The sequence below is a fragment of the Pseudophryne corroboree genome, chromosome 7 (assembly GCF_028390025.1).
Source record: "Pseudophryne corroboree isolate aPseCor3 chromosome 7, aPseCor3.hap2, whole genome shotgun sequence".
Lineage (NCBI taxonomy): Eukaryota > Metazoa > Chordata > Amphibia > Anura > Myobatrachidae > Pseudophryne > Pseudophryne corroboree.
Window position 1 is genome coordinate 461,335,734 of NC_086450.1, and position 6,687 is coordinate 461,342,420.

A 6,687-nucleotide genomic window follows, 5' to 3' on the forward strand; every position below is an offset into this window, starting at 1 on the left:
ATTGTGTTTTATCAGTTGGCCAGAATTTCAGTGCTATATCTTTTCCCATTGTCTCCAGTGGTGCCAAGGGAGGTGCGGGGGAAGAAGGGTGGTGCTTGTAGGTTCTTTTTACCCAGCTTTTTAAAGGTATCCAGTTGATAGGTCAACAGTTAAAAGATGACAGTCAACAGGTCAACACCAAATGGTCAACATGCATATGGTCGACACGGTCAAAAGGTCATCAGGTTCAAATGGTCAACATGACAATGGTCAACACATGAAAAGGTCAACATCAATGTTTTTGAATTTTTTTAAACCTTTCCATACTTTACCATTCATATGGACTATGATTTTGGGATATTATCCTGTATAAAGTGAATCAGAGTGGAGTGATGCACTTTGGACTTGGAGGCTAATTTAGACCTGATTGCTGCTGTGCGTGTTCGCACAGCAGTGATCAAGTATGAAGTGCAAATGCACAGGCGTCGCAGTGCGTCAGCACATGGCAGACAGCTGATGGCTGTCTTATCCGTACGATCGCCTCTGCCTGACTGACAGGCAGAGGCGGTAGCTGGGCGGGAGGGGGCGCAGCAGCTGTGACCCGGGCAGCAATGAGTAGCTCCCTGCCAGCATGCAGGAGCTGCACAAATAGGGAGCTACTCCTACAGTACAAATGCATCACCACTGTACGATGCATTTCACTTGTATGATGGGGTAGGGCCCGACATGTGGGGCAGACAGGTCATGTAAGGGAAGCTGATTGTATGATCAGGTCTGAATCACCCCCTTGGTACGCTAAATAAGGTTCTATATGCTGAAAGGTAAAATTTGACACACAAAAAACCCATGAAAAACTCATGTTAAACTTTTCATGTGTCGATCATTTGTGTATTGGCCTTTTGAACCTTTGACCATGTTGACTTGTGCATGTTGACTGATGTCAACCTAGAAAAAAACTCTTGACTGTCGACCTATTATACTTTAACCCTTTTGGAAAGGCCTGATGGGTTCCTGTATCCTGCTGCCTTCCCCACTATTGTAGACAGTGGCACTTTGGAAAGGGAGAGAGAGAGAGAGAGAGAGAGAGAGAGAGAGAGAGAGAGAGAGAGAGAGAGAGAAAGAGAGAGAGAGAGAGAAAGAGAGAGAGAGGTCTGACTTCTACTGCAGCAATCTTTCTGTCCAGCCCAGCAAATGCTGATGTGTGCTAGCCTGGGGAGAGAGACAGCTGCAGAAGCAGTCAGTCCTCTCTCTCCCTGCATAATGTGCAGGATTGAGAGGAGCGATCGCACCTGTTGTCGCTGCCCAACTAATCTGATACTGGCATCCCTACTATGTGGCACGTGCAGATGCACATACTGTAAATGCTAGTTTTTAATTTTTTCAAATTTAGGGGATTGACCACACCTCCCACATTACCTATGCCCCCTCCCAATACCGGGGGCCTGACAGATCTGTCAGCACCCCTGATTGTAGCTAGTGATATTTGATTTCATTTAAACATATAACAGAGATGGTTCCATGGGTGTAGTATGAATCACCAGCGCTTGGGATCCCGGTGCCCAGCATTACGGCACCGGGATCCCAACTGCCAGAATGCCAGCAGTGGGGTGAGCACAAAAGAGCCCCTTGTGGAATGGGCATGCGCTACACGTGCCACGCTATTTATTCTCCCTCCAGGGGTGTTGTGGAAACCCCAAGAGGGAGAATACTTGTTGGTATACTGGCTGTTGGGATTCAGGCACCGGTATGCTGAGTGCTGTTATCCAGACAGCCAGTGTATCAAGTGCCACTCGGTTCCATTCCTAGTGTGTTTGCTCCCTATGGGGCACAGTTACAGTCAGATACATTTGCACTGTGAACGCACACAGAATAAGACTTACAAAACAATGTCATGCTTTCTTAAATATACTACTGTATGTCAAGATACAGATATCTAAATATTAGTCCTGTTTAAAAACAGTAGTACCGTATATCTACCAGGTCTGCAAATTTGTACTCTCATGCCTGCGAATAGCATAAATGTGCAAATGGAAATTTATTGCAGCACTTAATGTTATGTGTAGGAGTACATTACACCAAAGGGCATGGCCAGTGTAAATTAAATTAATGTTAATTAATAAAGCAATAAAACAAATAAGTAATAAATATATAAAGTCCTCCCAGGAGTGGAGAGCCACATTATTACACTAATCATTGCAATAAATGTATCACATGCTTAAAAGCAAACAATTGCTAATAATAACTAAGCCAATTAATTTCAAATGATAGACCATAATTGGACTAAACTTTGAAAAGCAAAATCATAAACTATAGTATTAGCAGCTGTTCAATCATGATGTGCATAATCCAGACCAAGATTGGAGTAAATGTTTAGTCAAATGCAGGATCACTGATACCAGGACTTTTCCAGGTCCTACAGCAAGAATTTTGCATAGCAGAAACAAAATAATGATATGAATAGTCACTCCAGCCAGGCTCAGTACACAATGTCTGCACAAAGGGGCACTGCTGTATAAGTCCATTCCAGTGGTACTGCTGTATAAGTCCAGTGGTACTGCCGTATAAGTCCAATAGTACTGCCGTATAAGTCCAGTGGCACCGCCGATTAAGTCCATTGGTACTGCTGTATAATTCCAGTGGTACTGCCGTATAAGTCCAGTGGTACTGCCGTATAAGTCCAGGGGTACTGCCGTATAAGTCATAGGGTACTGCCGTATAAGTCCAGGGGTACTGCTGTATAAGTCCAAAGGCACTGCAAATTAAGTCCAGTGGTACTGCAGAATAAGTCATGGGGTACTGCCATATAAGTCCAGGGGTACTTCCGTATAAGTTCAAGAATACTGCCGTATAAGTCCAGTGGTAGTGCTGAATAAATCTAGGGGTGCTGCCATATAAGTCCAGGGGTACTGCCGTATAAGTCAAGTGGTACTGCCAAATAAGTCCAGAGGTACTGCTGTATAAGTCCTGGGGTACTGCCACATAAGTCTAGGAGTACTCTCATATAAGTACAGTTATAATGGCGCATAAGTCCAGTGGAACTGCAGTATAAGTCCAAGGGTACTGCAGTATAAGTCCATGGGTACTGCAGTATAAGTCCAAGGGTACTGCAGTATAAGTCCAAGGGTACTGCAGTATAAGTCCAGGGGTACTTCAGTATAAGTCCAGTGGTACTGCCATATAAGTTAAGTGGTACTGCAATATAAGTCCAGGGGTACTGCCGCATAAGTCCAGTTGTACTACCATATATGTCCAGTGGAACTGCCGTATAAGTCCAGGGGTACTTCCGTATAAGTCCAGTGGTACTGCTGTATAAATCCAGTGGAACTGCAGTATAAGTCCAAGGGTACTGCAGTATAAGTCCAAGGGTACTGCAGTATAAGTCCAGGGGTACTTCAGTATAAGTCCAGTGGTACTGCCATATAAGTCCAGTGGTACTGCCGTATAAGTCCAGGGGTACTGCCGTATAAGTCCAGGGGTACTGCCATATAAGTCATAGGGTACTGCCGTATAAGTCCAGGGGTACTGCTGTATAAGTCCAAAGGCACTGCAATTTAAGTCCAGTGGTACTGCAGAATAAGTCATGGGGTACTGCCATATAAGTCCAGGGGTACTTCCGTATAAGTTCAAGAATACTGCCGTATAAGTCCAGTGGTAGTGCTGAATAAATCTAGGGGTGCTGCCATATAAGTCCAGGGGTACTGCCGTATAAGTCAAGTGGTACTGCCAAATAAGTCCAGAGGTACTGCTGTATAAGTCCTGGGGTACTGCCACATAAGTCTAGGAGTACTCTCATATAAGTACAGTTATAATGGCGCATAAGTCCAGTGGAACTGCAGTATAAGTCCAAGGGTACTGCAGTATAAGTCCAAGGGTACTGCAGTATAAGTCCAAGGGTACTGCAGTATAAGTCCAGGGGTACTTCAGTATAAGTCCAGTGGTACTGCCATATAAGTTAAGTGGTACTGCAATATAAGTCCAGGGGTACTGCCGCATAAGTCCAGTTGTACTACCATATATGTCCAGTGGAACTGCCGTATAAGTCCAGGGGTACATCCGTATAAGTCCAGTGGTACTGCTGTATAAATCCAGTGGAACTGCAGTATAAGTCCAAGGGTACTGCAGTATAAGTCCAGGGGTACTTCAGTATAAGTCAAGTGGTACTGTCATATAAGTCCAGGGGTACTGCCATATAAGTCCAAAGATACTGCCGTATATGTCCAGTCCAGTGGTGCAGCCATATAAATCCAGTGGAACTGCCGTATAAGTCCAGGGGTACTTCCGTATAAGTCCAGTGGTACTGCTGTATAAGTCATGTGATACTGTCATATAAGTCCAGGGGTACTGCCATATATGTCCAGTCCAGTGGTGCAGCCATATAAATCCAGTGGTACTGCTGTATAAGTCCAGTGGTACTGCGGTATATGCCCAGGGATGCTGCTGTTTAAGTCCAGTGTTACTGCTGTGTAAATCCAGTGGTGCTTTCCTGTGCTGTATATTATTTACTCAAAATAAATATTTAATACAAATAATTTATACAGGGTTTGACCTGTGTGGTTTAGAGGTATGCTCTCCTGTGCCGCATATTGGCCCTCATTCCGAGTTGATCGCTCTGTATTTTTCATCGCATCGCAATGAAAATCCGCTTAGTACGCATGCGCAATATTCGCACTGCGACTGCGCCAAGTAATTTAACAATGAAGATAGTATTTTTACTCACGGCTTTTTCATCGCTCCGGCGATCGTAATGTGATTGACAGGAAATGGGTGTTACTGGGCGGAAACACGGCGTTTTATGGGCGTGTGGATGAAAACGCTACCGTTTCCGGAAAAAACGCAGGAGTGGCCGAAGAAACGGGGGAGTGTCTGGTCGAACGCTGGGTGTGTTTGTGACGTCAAACCAGGAACGACAAGCACTGAACTGATCGCACAGGCAGAGTAAGTGTGGAGCTACTCTGAAACTGCTAAGTAGTTTGTGATCGCAATATTGCGAATACTTCGGTCGCAATTTTAAGAAGCTAAGATACACTCCCAGTAGGCGTAGGCTTAGCGTGTGTAACTCTGCTAAATTCGCCTTGCGACCGATCAACTCGGAATGAGGGCCATTGTGTTATATAACTCAAGAAAAATAAAGGAGAACAAAAATCTGGAGGATAAAATAGGAAACCACTTCCTGCTAGTGCTGCCATTAGTCATGACATAGACAGTGTAATGCCATCAACATCGTCTGCCAAGGCCAATGCCCAATGTCATAGAAAAGGGCATGTCAAATCCAAAAAGCCAAAGGTCAGTAAAAAGACCCAAAAAAATAAATTTAAATGGTCTGAGGAGAAACGTAAACTTGCAAATATGCTATTTACGACACAGAGTGGCAAGGAACGACTAAGGCCCTGGCCTATGTTTATGTCTAGTGGTTCAGCTTCACATGACAATGGAAGCCCTCATCCTCCCACTAGAAAAATAATAACAGTTAAGCTGGCAGAAGCACAGCAAAGAAGTGTGAATTCTAAGATGGTCTTACAAATCTGCAAGGAGAGTGCAAGTGTGTCGGTGGATGCGATGCCTGACCTTCCCAACAATGGATGGGAAGAGGTGGCTCCTTCCACCATTTGCATGCCCTCTGCAAGTGCCGTAAGGAGCACCCACTTTCCAGTTTCTGATATTCAAATAGAAGATGTCACTGTTGAAGTACACCAGGATAAGGATATGGGTGTTGCTGGTGCTGAGGAGAAAGTTGATGAGGAGGAGGATTCTGATGGTGATGTGGTTTGTTTTAATCAGGCACCAGTGGAGATAGTTGTTTTCCATGTGATGAATAAGTCCATTGTCATGCCTGGGCAAAATACCAAAAAAGGCACCTCTTCGGTGTGGAATTATTTCTCCACAATTCCGGACAACAGGAGTCAAGCAGTGTGTTGCCTTTGTCAATCCGTAATAAGTAGGGGTAAGGACATTAACCACCTAGGAACATCCTCCCTTAGACGTCACTTGCAGAGCATTCATCAGAAGTCATTGTCAAGTTCAGAAACTTTGGGTAAGAGAGTAAGCAGTCCACTGACACCTAAATCCCTACTTCCTTTTGCACCCAAGCTCCTGCAAGCCACACCACTAACTACCTCAACGTCAATTTTCTCCTCAGTCAGCAACGTCAGTAGTCCTGCAGGCCATGTCACTGGCATGACTGATGAGTCCTCTCCTAACCGGGATTCCTCCGGAGGATCCTTGAGTGGTACATCTACTTCTGCCGCTGCTGTTGTTGCTGCTGGGAGTCGATCATCATCCCAGAGGTGAAGTCGGAAGACCACTTGTATTACTTCAACTAAGCAATTAATAGTCCAACAGTCCTTTGTGAGAAAGATGGAATATGCAGCAGTCATCCTGTTGCAAAGTGGATAACTGAGGCCTTGACAGCTATGTTGGTGTTAGACATGTGTCCGTTATTGCCATTAGTGCAGTGAGATTTAGACAATTGATGGAGGTAATGTGTCCCTGGTACCAAATCCCATCTAGATTCCACATCACTAGGAAAGCAATTCACGGACTGTACAGGGACAAAAAGAAAAGTGTCCATGGACATGTGGACAATTGGAGCAGGGAAAAGTAAGGACTACTTTACTGTGACAGCCCACTGGGTAGATGCAACAACAGCAGCTGCACCAGTAGCAGCATCTCACAAACACCAGCTCATTTCTAGGCAGGCTACTCTGTGTA